Below are 12262 nucleotides of genomic sequence, written 5' to 3' on the forward strand. Positions count from 1 at the left end.
GGCTTTCATCAGGGCCCAGGAGTGAATGAGGATCGGCAACTCTGCCTGTTTAGTTCACGAACTACACCTCTCTCGCCTCTCTCAGCACCACCAGCTGCCCTATAGCAATCATTTAAAAGCCAATCAGAATCTACCCTGCAGCTACCTTTTATCCCCTTGGCTGTAATTCCCCAGGCTGTCTCCAGCAAATAACCTCAGCTCACCGTTCATCCTACGTGCATAGCGAGTAGCATTCAGTGTTGAACGTCCACATAGGAAAGCTTATGAAAACACACACAACAATGTGCACATCTGTAACTGATGTATAGTGGATCATGGTCCATTATATAGAATTCCCACTTAGGTTTTCCATGTTAAAGTCTTGGGGAAGCAGGGCCAGTGGTTCACACTTATAATCCCAGCACTTTGGGAGGCTGAGATGGGAAGATCGCTTAAAACTAGGAGTTCAAGACCAGCCTGTGCAAGGTAATGGACCTTGTCGCTGCAAAAAATAAAAAATCAGCTGGTCATGGTAGAGTGTGCCTGTAGTCCCAGCTACTCGGAGGCTGAGGCAGGAGGATTGCCATTGCACTCCAGCCTACCTGACCCTCTCTCAAAAAAGAAAAAACACAAAGTCTTGGGGAGATAGTGACGGTGCAAAAGTCATTTGCAAAAGAACATTTTTTTCATTCAGAATCTCTCAAGCCTATCAGAATTTGCCTGCTTTTGCAAGAAAAAGATTCATTTTGCTCAGATTCATCTCATTGTTAAATAAATCTTCTCTTTTCTTTCATTCTTATTCTAAAGTGGCCCCAATCTCCTCTTTGTCCCTGATCTGTTTTTAAGAAGTAGATCATCAACCTAACACCCACATTTGAAATGCATCCGTAAGGTATGAAGAAAGCATTCAGAAATATAAATTCTCTAAATAAAAGTGTCAAGCTCCTAGTAAAATAAGATGGATTTATTTTTCTTTTGTATATCTACAGCATAATTTGTTTCCACCATTTGAAGTCTTGTTCAGAATACCAGATTCAAGGTTTCTTCCTAGCAGAAAACATTAGCCTAATTCCTCCACTTAAAATGATTTAACTTCCCTGCAGATGTCCTAAGCAGGCTTGGGGTATGTTCAGAGGCTCTCAGCAAATTAGCTATAGTCATGTCCTGAGATGAGTAGACCCTTTGAATGCTTAAAGCAGATTATTTAAGAGAAAGAAGGGAAGCAGACCAGCACTAGAATAATAATTTTTAAAACCCTCTCCAGTCATTTGTAATGCAGCAAAATCTTCATTTAAAGAATGGCTTATTGTTTCACAGATGCAGATATACCAAAGGTCATATTGTGTCTCCAAAAACAACTGTCTGCAGTAAAGGCTAAATGTAATGCACTTTGGCCAGGAGGTATATGTTAATGCCATCTCTCAGATTCTGTTCAAAAGAGATCCCATTTATTCAAATTCAATAGCAGGGCCTGGTGCCCTGGGCCTCCATTCACAAGCTGGAAGGAATATGGGTCCTTCCATTTTTTTTCTTGTAAGTTATCAGAAGATGATCATACTATATAATCAACAAGCTATTGAAAGAAGCCAAGCATTTCTGTAAATTAAGTTTAATGCTGTAATCAAATAAAACTTACAGTGGTATTTTAGGGTACATACTTCATGATTGTATATCACAGTAATTAAGAATAAAACTGGTGAGTTTATGCAAATGAATTTAATTAGTATCACGTTTATGTAAGAATTGGATTTGGCTGGTAGTGACAAAGAATCCGAAACAAAAGAGATATAAAAAGGATAGATATTTATTTCTCTCACACACATAAAAGGATTCTGGTGAGAAGATTTAACTCTCCTCCCACCCACAGAGAAATGGTGGTTTCTAAGTTTCTGAAATCCATCCACATCTGTTAAGAGGAAAATTTGAACACAGCACAGGACTCACCGAGTAGAGTGACCAACTGACCTGGTTTGCCTGGGACTGTCCCATTTTAGCACTGAGAGGCAGCATCCAAGGAAAATCCTCAGACTGGGGGATTGTCACCCCACCACCAAGGGCCTCCCAACAGTCAAGGGAACAAGACACATCTGGCAGGGTGTCTTCGCTTAAGGTCCCCCTGTCCTGGTCCACACCTGGTGTTAGCTCTTGTCAACTCAGCTAGACTCTGCATCTAGTCATGCCTCCTCCATCACCTACTCAACAAATACTTGTTAAACACCCATTTTATCCAGGTCCAGGTCCATCTCACACCGCACCATCTTCCTAATGGAATTTGGCTCACCAGGGACATGAGATGCCATCTCCTATGCATAATGTCCTTTTCCTCTTTCCTCCATGGGAATTCAGGTCACCAGGAACTGAAAAGGAGAAAGAGACCATGAGAACTCTGTCTGAACAACAGAAGGCAAAACTCAAAGTCTTCAACTGTCATAATATTTGAAAACTATTGTTGATGAATATGAAGTGACTTCAAAAGATTTCCACAATATATTGTTAAGCGGGAAAAAAATCAATTTATAGAATAACATGAGCAGTATGATCCCAGTCTACAAAAATATTTACGTATGTATGTATGTATTTTAAAAGCATATTGATAGAAAGATAGACTGTTGCCTCTGAGTTTTGGACCAAGGGACAAGCAGCTGTGATGGGGAGGAGGAGTCCCATTCAAAAGCCACTGTGGTAAGATGCCACCTTACCCCCATCACAATGGCCATTATTTAAAAGTCAAAAAATAATAGATATTGGCACAGATTTGATGAAAAGGGAAAGTGTATACAATGTTAGTGGGAATGTAAATTAGTACAACCTCTGTGGAAAATGGTCTGGAGAGTTCTCAAAGAGCAAAAAGTGTATCTACCATTCAGTCCAGCAATCCCATTACTGGACATCTACTCAAAGAAAGATAAATCATTATATAAAAAAGACACCTGCATGCAAATGTCTATTGCAGAACAATTCACAATTGCAAAGATGTGGAATCATCTAAGTGCCCATAAACTGATGAGTGCACAAAGAAAATGTGGTGTGTACACACACACACACACACACACACACACTGTATTAGTCAGCTGTCATGCTGCTAATAAAGACATACCTGAGACTGGGTAATTTATAAAGGAAAGAGGTTTAGTTGACTCACAGCTCCACATGGCTGGGGAGGCCTCACAATCATGGCAGAAGGCAAAAGAGAAGCAAAGTCACATCTCGCATGGCGGCAGGCAAGAAGATATGTGCAGGGGAACTCCCCTTCACAAAGCCACCAGATCTTGTGAGACTTATTCACAACCACGAGAACAGCATGGGAAAGACCCGCCACCATGATTAAATTGCCTCCCACTGGGACCTTCCGATGACATGTGGGAATTATGGGAGCTACAATTCAAGGTGATATTTGGGTGGGGACACAGCCAAACCATATCACATACATACACACACACACACACACACACACCATGGAATACTACTCAGCCATTTTAAAAAAAGAGGAAAATAATGTATTTTGCAGAAACTTGGATGGATCTGGAGGCCATCATCCTAAGTGCGGCAACTCAGGAATGGGAAACCAAATACCACATGCTCTCACTTACACATGGGAGCTAAGCTTTGGGTACACAGGGGCATACAGAGATATAATGGGCATTGGAACTCAGAAAGGGGAAGTGTGGGAGGGGGATGAGGGATGAAAAATTATTATGTACAATGTTCACTGTTCGGGTGATGGGTACACTGAAAGCCCAGACACCACCACTATACAATACATTCATGTAATCAAAAACCACCTTCACTCCTAAAGCTACTGAAATAAAGCAAATAAAAATTTTAACAATTCAATTTTGATAAGATTAAAAAGCAAAACAAAAAGCCATTGCGAAGGCAGAATGGAAGGACTTGGTGGATTTGATGTAGAGACTAAGGAAGAAGGAGTAGTCAGACGTTGGGCAGCCTGGGTGGATGGAGAACAGAGGTACAGTTAAGAAAAACAAGGATTGAGAGGGAGGTGGAAGGGGGCAGGAGAGCGATGGCTTTCTTTTGAAACATGTGGGACTTTAGAAGGCTGTGGGCCTTTTGGGTCAAGATCTCCAATGTACAATCAGGAACACAGAACTGAAGCTCAGAGGAGAGGGAGTTCTGGAAATGCAGATTTTAAAATCATCCACCTGGCCGGGTGCAGTGGCTCATGCCTGTAATCCCAACACTTTGGGAAGCCAAGGTGGGTGGATCACCCGAGGTCAGGAGTTCAAGGACAGCCTGACCAACATGGCAAAACTCTATCTCTACTAAAACTAAAAAATTAGCCTGGCATGGTGGCACATACGTGTAATTCCAGCTACTTGGGAGGCTGAGGCAGGAGAATCACTTGAATCCGGGAAGCAGAGGTTGGAATAAGCCAAGATCACACCACTGCACTCCAGCCTGGGTGACAGAGAAAGACTCCATCTCAAAAAATAAAAATAAATAAATAAAAACAAAATCATTCACCTCAACCTAAGAGTCAAAGCCCCAGGAACACATGAAAAACACCAGCCAAAGAGGCACAATGGCTCACACCTGCAATCCCAGCACTTAGGGAGGCTGAAGCAGAAGGATCACTTGAGCCCAGGAGTTTGAGACCAGCCTGGGCAATGTAGTGAGACCTTGTCTTTACACACACACACACACACACAAAAATTAAAAATCACCCAGGCATGGTGGCGTGTGCCTGTAGTCCCAGCTACTTGGGAGGTGGAGGTGGGAGGATTGCTTGAGGACAGAAGTTCAAGACTAGCCTGGGCGACATAGGGAGACCTCATCTCCAAAAACAAACAAACAAACAAACACAACAAACAGCAGCTAGACTATCAAAAAGGGGAGAAGAAAGTAAAAGGCAGAATGTTGAGAAACACCTACCCCTGAGACATCCCTCAGAGGAAGAAGAGGAGACAGAAATCAGGAACATTTAGGGCAGGGGCACGGAGACACTCCAGCAGATGGGGCCAAATAAATGAAAAATGGACAAGGAGGGAAGGAGAAGGAAAGCTCCACGTGACTGAGTCTGTCCTAGGCTGGCCTCTCACTCTCTGGGCTCTGACGTTTTACAGTGACTGATGAGGGCTCTCGTGGGTTCTCTAGAGATACACCCTATGTGGGTGATGTTTTACCTTGGGTAAAGGCAAGCCTGGGGCATTCCCTTCCTTGTCCTCTCTTCTCTCCTCTAATCTCACAGAGATAGAAAACCAGAGTGTCGGGGGATATGGCTGGCAAATCAAAGCTCAAGTTGGAAAAAATCAAAGTCAACCACTCCCCTCCCTCCCAGCACCTACAGTGGTAAGGAAAAGGGTATAGCTGTAACCTTGAATGAAGTGGCAAGTTTTGGCGATGTCTCTGAATGAGACATTAATTACTGATTAGAAGACTTTTCATTCCCTGAAGGTGACCATAAAAGTCATGGTGATCCAGGAGCAAGAGACTAATTAGCTCCACAGAACAAAGGAGTGATAGGAGACAAAAATAAAATGGCTTAATAATTACACCCTGAAGCCATACTTGTTCAACATCGTGGTTATAAAAGAATAAGGATATTGGGACCACTGCTTTTCCCATGGGTAGCAGGATGTTGAACAGGACTTTTTCTGTTGTCTGGGAATTATGGCCAAAAACCCAAGGTTGAAAACCGTAATACTAATGGCCCCTAAAGATAATTGACTTGGATGGAAGCCAGAGACTTCTCCAAGACTATTTGACCCTGCTACAATCAATCCACCATTTGCCCCCAGATCATATTTGCAAAAAACTAGTTGGAATTGGGAGTTGTTGACTTAGATGAAAGGTGCTGGGGCCTTTTCTCTCTCTTCCCCACTAGCAGGTGAAGGGGCAATGTACTCTTCAGTTTCTATTGCTTTCTAACAATTGGCACCAACTTAGTGGCTTAAAACAACATGAATTCACTAGCTCACGGCTCAGTAGGTAAGAAGTCCAGCCACCACGTAGCTGGGTTCTCGTTCAGGGTGTCACAAGGCTGGAACCAAGCTGTTGGCTGGCTGGGTTCACACCTGATGTTCCAAGTCCTCTTCCAACTTCATGTGGTTGTTGGCAGAACTCAGTTCCTTGTAGCTGTAGGACTGAGGTTTCCACTTCCTTGCTGACTGTCAGTCACGGGCTGCTCTTAGAGGGCACCCACATTCCTCACCACATGACCCCTCCATCTTCAAAGCCAGCAAAGCTCCCATGTTGAACGCTTCTCATGCTTCAAATCCCTTTCCAGGAAGAGTCCAGCCCCTTTTTAGCACTTTCCTGATTAGGTCAGACCCCTCTCCATAATAGCCCTTTCTTTCTTCCTTTCTTTTTTTTTTTTTTTTTTTTTTTGAGACGGAGTCTCTCTTTCACCAGGCTGGAGTGCAGTGGCATGATCTCGGCTCACTGCAATCTCCACCTCCCAAGTTCAAGCAATTCTCCTGCCTCAGTCTCCTGAAGAGCTAGGACTACAGGTGCGTGCCACCATGACCAGCTAATTTTTATATTTTTAGTAGAGATGGTGTTTCACCTTGTTGGCCAGGATGGTCTCGATCTCTTGACCTTGTGATCCACCCACCTCAGCCTCCTAAAGTGCTGCGATTACAGGCATGAGTCACCACACCCGACCAATAATATCCCTTTATTAAAGTCGACAGTGCCATATGTCAGGGACCTATTGCAGGAGCTGAGTCCATCATAATTGTAATCTTGGGGATTGTGCAAGGTGTCCACATCAGGGACAGGCATCTTGGGGCTGGATTACAATTCTGCCTGACATGGGTATGCCCTCCCAAAAGCCACATACAGGGGGGCTCCAAAGGATCATTTGTGAAGACTAGGGGTGAAGGCAAGACTCACTGGCAGGCGGTCTTCAGGTGGACAGCCTCTGTTGCAGCAGACCTGCTCCTCTGCACTTCATGGAGAACAGAGGGCAGCAGTAACGAGGTCTACACTCCACCCCATGGCATGGCCAGGAGGTGAGAGCTGCCCTGGACATTGCAGAATGTGGAAAGCTCTGACCAGGCTTCCCAGGACAATACCCAAGCCACACTTGCTGTGAGCATGCCAGGGGGCATGGGGGCTGAGGGGTGCAGCCAGAAACATCAAGCCAGATGAGCTCCCCATATCAGAAAACTATACATGGGGAGGCAAGCACATCACCCTCCAAAGCACCCACCTGTGACCCAACTGGAGAGTCAGGTTTCTGATGCTTCCATCTATGGACATCAATAGCCAGGAAAGGCCAGGAGCAGTGGCTCAAGCCTGTAATCCCAGCACTTTGAGAGGCCTAGGTGAGCGGAACACTTGAGGTCAGGAGTTCAAGACCAGCCTGGCCAACATGGCGAATCCCCTCCTCTACTAAAAATACAATAATTAGCCGGGCATCGTGGCAGGTGTCTGTAGTCCCAGCTACTTGGGAGGCTGAGGCAGGAGAATTGTTTGAACCCGGGAGGTGGAGGTTGCAGTGAACCAAGATTGCCCCACTGCACTACAGCCTGGGCGACAAAGCGAGACTCCATCTTAAAAAAAACAGCCGAGAGAGCTCCAACAACAGCAGCTAAATAAAAGCATTTGTCCCTTTTCTCTAATCACTTTGTTTCATGTCAACTACACAAGGGCTGTAAGCAGAAGGTGAAAGAAATAAAAAAGCCAACCACTCCTCTCTCCTCTAGACAAGACTCTCAGTGCCTGGCAGCTCTTGGAGAAGGACATGAGCACTAAATCTGACAAGAAATTTAAGTTTTGATCTGGACCTGACTGCATTTTATTTATTTTTTTTTTTTTTGAGACAGGCTCCCTCTGTCACCCAGGCTGGAGTGCAGTGGCGCAATCATAGCTCACTGCAGCCTCAAACTCCTGGGCTCAAGCAATCCTCCTACCTCAGCCTCTTGAGTAGCTGGGACTACAGGCATGAGCCACCACTCCTGGTCCCCAACTGCATTATAACTGAGAAGCTGTGGGAGAAATGAAATGGAGATTCAACAGAGCATATTGTAAGGTTGCATTTGGAGGAAAAATAAATCTTCTTGTGTGTTTCTCACTAAATTCATACCGTTTAATAAACCAATTACATTTACAAACATGCTGAACTCTCAGCAGAGTGGTCCGAACTCTTGGGAGTAGACATAGTTCCAACTACCACAAAGAGTGGAAAAAAATTCAGAGTGGCCTTTCAACCAGAGCCCAGACACTGGAGTCTCAAAAGTGTGTGCAAATGTACCGGGCACAGTGGCTCATGCTTATAATCCCAGCATTCTGGGAGGCCGAGGTAGGCAGATCACTTGAGGTCAGGAGTTCAAGACCAGCCTGGCCAACATGGTGATACCCCGTCTCTACTAAAAATACAAAAATTAGTTGGGCGTGGTGGCTCAAGCCTATAATCCCAGCTACTAGGGAGGCTGAGACAGGATAATCACTTGAACCTGGGCAACAGAGCAAGACTCCATCTCAAAAAAAAAAAAAATTGTGCAAAAGTGTGTGTGTGCACATCCATGAGTGTGTGTGAGACAGGGCGTGTTTGCATGTGAGCATGTGTGTGCAGAGTATCAGGGTTTCCACATGAGTATGCGTGTATGAGGAACACATGAGATTGAATGTGTGTAATTGTATGTCTCCAGTGACAGCACAGAGGAAGAGATGGTCCAAGACCAAAGTGGAAAGAAATGGCATAAGATGGGACAATGTTCTATGATCTCCAACTGGCCAAAGAAAAATGAGAAACAAATTTAAAAGAAGATGGGTAAGTAAAGTAAGTTTAGCTGCAATTTGGATTCTCATTTAGGAACCAGGGTCTTAATCTAGGGAGAAGAAACTCAACATGATGTACTGTAATGGGGGTTTCCAGACTTCCTGACTTTATTCTCTCCCAAGCCATTTGTCTCTCTGTTAGTTTAATAATTTTCCACAGCTGCTGTGTAATATAACTAGTGATGTACTGAGCCAATTTCTCCCAGCCAGTCCTGCTGCCAGAGAAACTAATGGGAAGAGACAGCGCCAGGGTCTACCCTGCAAACCTGCAAGGGCTTGCAAATTGGGTCACAGTTTGCTCGTTGCTGAAGGGAACAGCACGCACAGGCTGCCATCTCCATTTAATTTTTTTCTTTGTCTTGCAAACAGCAGTATCTTTCTTTTGGAATTCTGAGAAAATCGATTGCTTTCATATTTTCCTGGCTCTTTAAGGAACAAAAAGCAAGTCCTGAAAAGTAAAGGCATTCCTTTTAGGTCCAACTCACAGAAATTGTGGTGCAACAGCAGCGTTCCATTCCAGAAAGAACAGGGATTCTATTTCTGTCAGTCTTATGTCTCCCTGAAACCATTTTACGATTATTTTGTGTCCTCTGTTTTCCCAATTGGATGACTTAAACACTACCCCTGAGAGGCAGCTGTTTCCAGAATATTGCACAATTTATTGAGTTCATGAGAATTGTGATCGTTGGCAGCACCGAACTTCACGGAGTGAATCACAGGCACTTTAATTCCAATTTGTTGACTTATGGAGGAAGCAATTTCTCCCAGTGGTGTCCCTTCATCCAGGAACAAGAGCCATCAAAGTGTCACAGACTTAGAGCCGGAAGAGCTCTCCGCTAGTGGTTCTGCCAGTCCGCTGGGTTTTACACATGAGGAAACTGAGACCCAGAGAAGTTAAGTTACTTGTTAACTAGTCGCCCAGTAGCAGATCTGCAAGGAGCTCTTAGCAATCCTGATTCCAAGTCAATGCTCTTGCATTAGCTGTGTGCTGCCTCCTAGATGTTGGTCTTCTTAATATTGATAGCACATTTGCTCAAATGTTTGCTAATATGGTTTGGCTGTGTCCTCACCCAAATCTCATCTTGAATTGTAGTTCCCATAATCCCCACGTGTCGTGGCAGGGAGCCAGTGGGAGGTAATTTAATCATGGCGGTGGTTACCCTCATGCTGTTCTCCTGATAGGGAGTGAAGTCTCACGAGATCTGATGGTTTTATAAACAGGAGCTCTCCTGCACAAGCTCTCTTGCCTGCTGCCATGTAAGAAGTCCCTTTGCTCGGCCGGGCACGGTGGCTCACGCCTGTAATCCCAGCACTTTGGGAGGCCGAGGCGGGCAGATCACGAGGTCAGGAGGTCGAGACCATCCTGGCCAACACAGTGAAACCCCGTCTCTACTAAAAATACAAAAAATTAGCCGGGCGAGGTGGCAGGCACCTGTAGTCCCAGCTACGTGGGAGGCTGAGGCAGGAGAATGGCCTGAACCCCGGGGGGCGGAGCCTGCAGTGAGCCGAGATCGCGCCACTGCACTCCAGCCTGGGTGACACAGCGAGACTCCGTCTCAAAAAAAAAAAAAAAAAAAGAAGTCCCTTTGCTCTTCCTTCATCTTCCGCCATGATTGTGAGGCCTCCCCAACCATATGGAACCATGAGTTCATTAAACCTCTTTTCTTTATAAATTAGGCAGTCTCTGGTATGTCTTTATTAGTAGCGTGAGAACAGACTAATACATTTGCCCTGCAAAACTTCCTTATTCTTAAGCAAAGTGATTTCCAAATTTTCTTCGTTAGACACATTATTTAGAACTACAATTAACTAAACACTAACTGGGTGTCAATTACTGTACTATTTCCTGCACATGGACACATTTAGGGTAAAAGTACTGTACCAAGTATAATTTTCCTAGAAGCTATAAAATGTAGGGTATCAGTGAATGGAAAAAATAGAACATTAATTAATAAAAGAAATCCACTAAAGAGAATCTCTTCCCCCTCAATATAACCATGGAGACTAGGCTGGTCATTATTTGCAGTTCACAAAAGAAAGAGCCTACAGAAATATTCACAGCTATTGAATGAGGTGGCTGGCAAGTGAATTTGGTGTAGGTGCATAAATTTGTGTGCTGGGAGTGTGTTATAAAAGAATAAAGTTTGGGTTCAGCTGGGTGATGGCAGGAAAAACAGGATCCCAGAAGGAGGCTGGAAGAGTTGGGAACAGATGGAATGACTGGCCTGCAAGTCAAGTCTCTTCACCTGCCCACCTGGCCACAGAAAAGGCAAAGCTCTGCAAATGGATCATCTCGTTCTTACTGTAACACATAGCAAGCAGTGAGCAACACAAACTCACCTGTGTCAATGGAAAGAGTTAAACTCCATGACATATTTAAGAAGGTTTATTCAGAGTCAGATATGAGTGACCAAGGCCCGTGACACAGCCCCAAGAGGTCCTGAGAAGATGTGCCCAAGGTGGTTGGGTTACAGCTTAATTTTATACCTTTTAGGGAGACAGAAGTTGCAGGCAGACATCAATTAATACATGTAAGATGTACATTGGTTGGGTCTGGAAGCAGTTGTGGGGGGCAGGCTGGGAGGGTGGGTACGGCTTCCAGGTCATAGTGGGTTCAAAAATTTTCTGATTGTCAATCAGTTGAAAGAGTTAAGTTATTATCCAAGACCTGGAATCAACAAAAAGGAAAGTCTTCTAGGTTAAGATAAGGGGTTGTGGAGACCAAGGATTTCATTATGCAAATGAAGCCTCCAGGCTGTAGAGAGAATAGAGAACAAATGTCTTTTATCAGACCTAAAAACTTGCCGAACCCTTAGGTAAATATCTCCCAGATGAGGTAAAGACCTAGAAAGGGAAGAGGATTCTCTACAGAATGTAGATTTCCTCACAAAAGACAGCTTTTCAGGGCCATTTAAAAAGATGTCAAAGAAACCTATTTTGTAGTAAAATACTTCAGTGTCTTTCAGGGCCTGCCATCTGTCCTGTGATGCTATACTAGAGTCAGGTTGGAATTTGGTGTCTTACCACTACAAAGAGTCTGCTTTGTCAGTCCTAAGATCTCTGTTTTAATGTTAACCCTTGTCAGCTGAGCCTAAATTCCAAAGGGAGGAGGGCATAAGGAGATCTATCCAACAAGCCCCTCTTCCCATCACAGCTTGAACTAGTTTTTCAGGTTTACTTTGGAATGCCTTGGCCAAGAGGGAGATCCATTTAGTCATTCTGGAGGCTTAGAATTTTATTTTTGGTTTACACCTGCTATTTACCTTTTTTCTGCTACACTGGCAAAATAACCCCATCTGCCCCTGAAAAAGGCTTCCTGGTAATCTCTCTCTCAGGAATCAGGGTGATTTCTCTAGTTGTTGGCGAGTTTGACAAATTGCAGGGGAAATGCTACTTCATAATCCTGCTCCAGATGCGTTCTGACCCTAGAAGTGAACACCGAGAGGGTTCCGGTCCAACCCTACAGGAGGCCAGGGAAGGAGCGCCACCCAGAGAGAGAGTTCCATACCTAAGTGCACCTTCATTTGGTATTAAAAAAAAA

The 12262-nt window shown here is 44.3% G+C and overlaps 1 long non-coding RNA gene across 1 annotated transcript in view; it reads right to left on the reverse strand.

Annotated features, from left to right (window-relative positions):
• Positions 1–1572: 1572 nt before the first annotated feature.
• The window catches only part of LOC115831242, a 96540-nt gene continuing 85850 nt past the window's right edge, over positions 1573–12262 (reverse strand). The window contains exon 3 of the long non-coding RNA XR_004026768.1: positions 1573–2336. This is a non-coding gene — a long non-coding RNA (uncharacterized LOC115831242). The remainder of the gene's footprint in view (positions 2337–12262) is intronic.

This window comes from Nomascus leucogenys, chromosome 18 (genome assembly GCF_006542625.1).
Source record: "Nomascus leucogenys isolate Asia chromosome 18, Asia_NLE_v1, whole genome shotgun sequence".
Lineage (NCBI taxonomy): Eukaryota > Metazoa > Chordata > Mammalia > Primates > Hylobatidae > Nomascus > Nomascus leucogenys.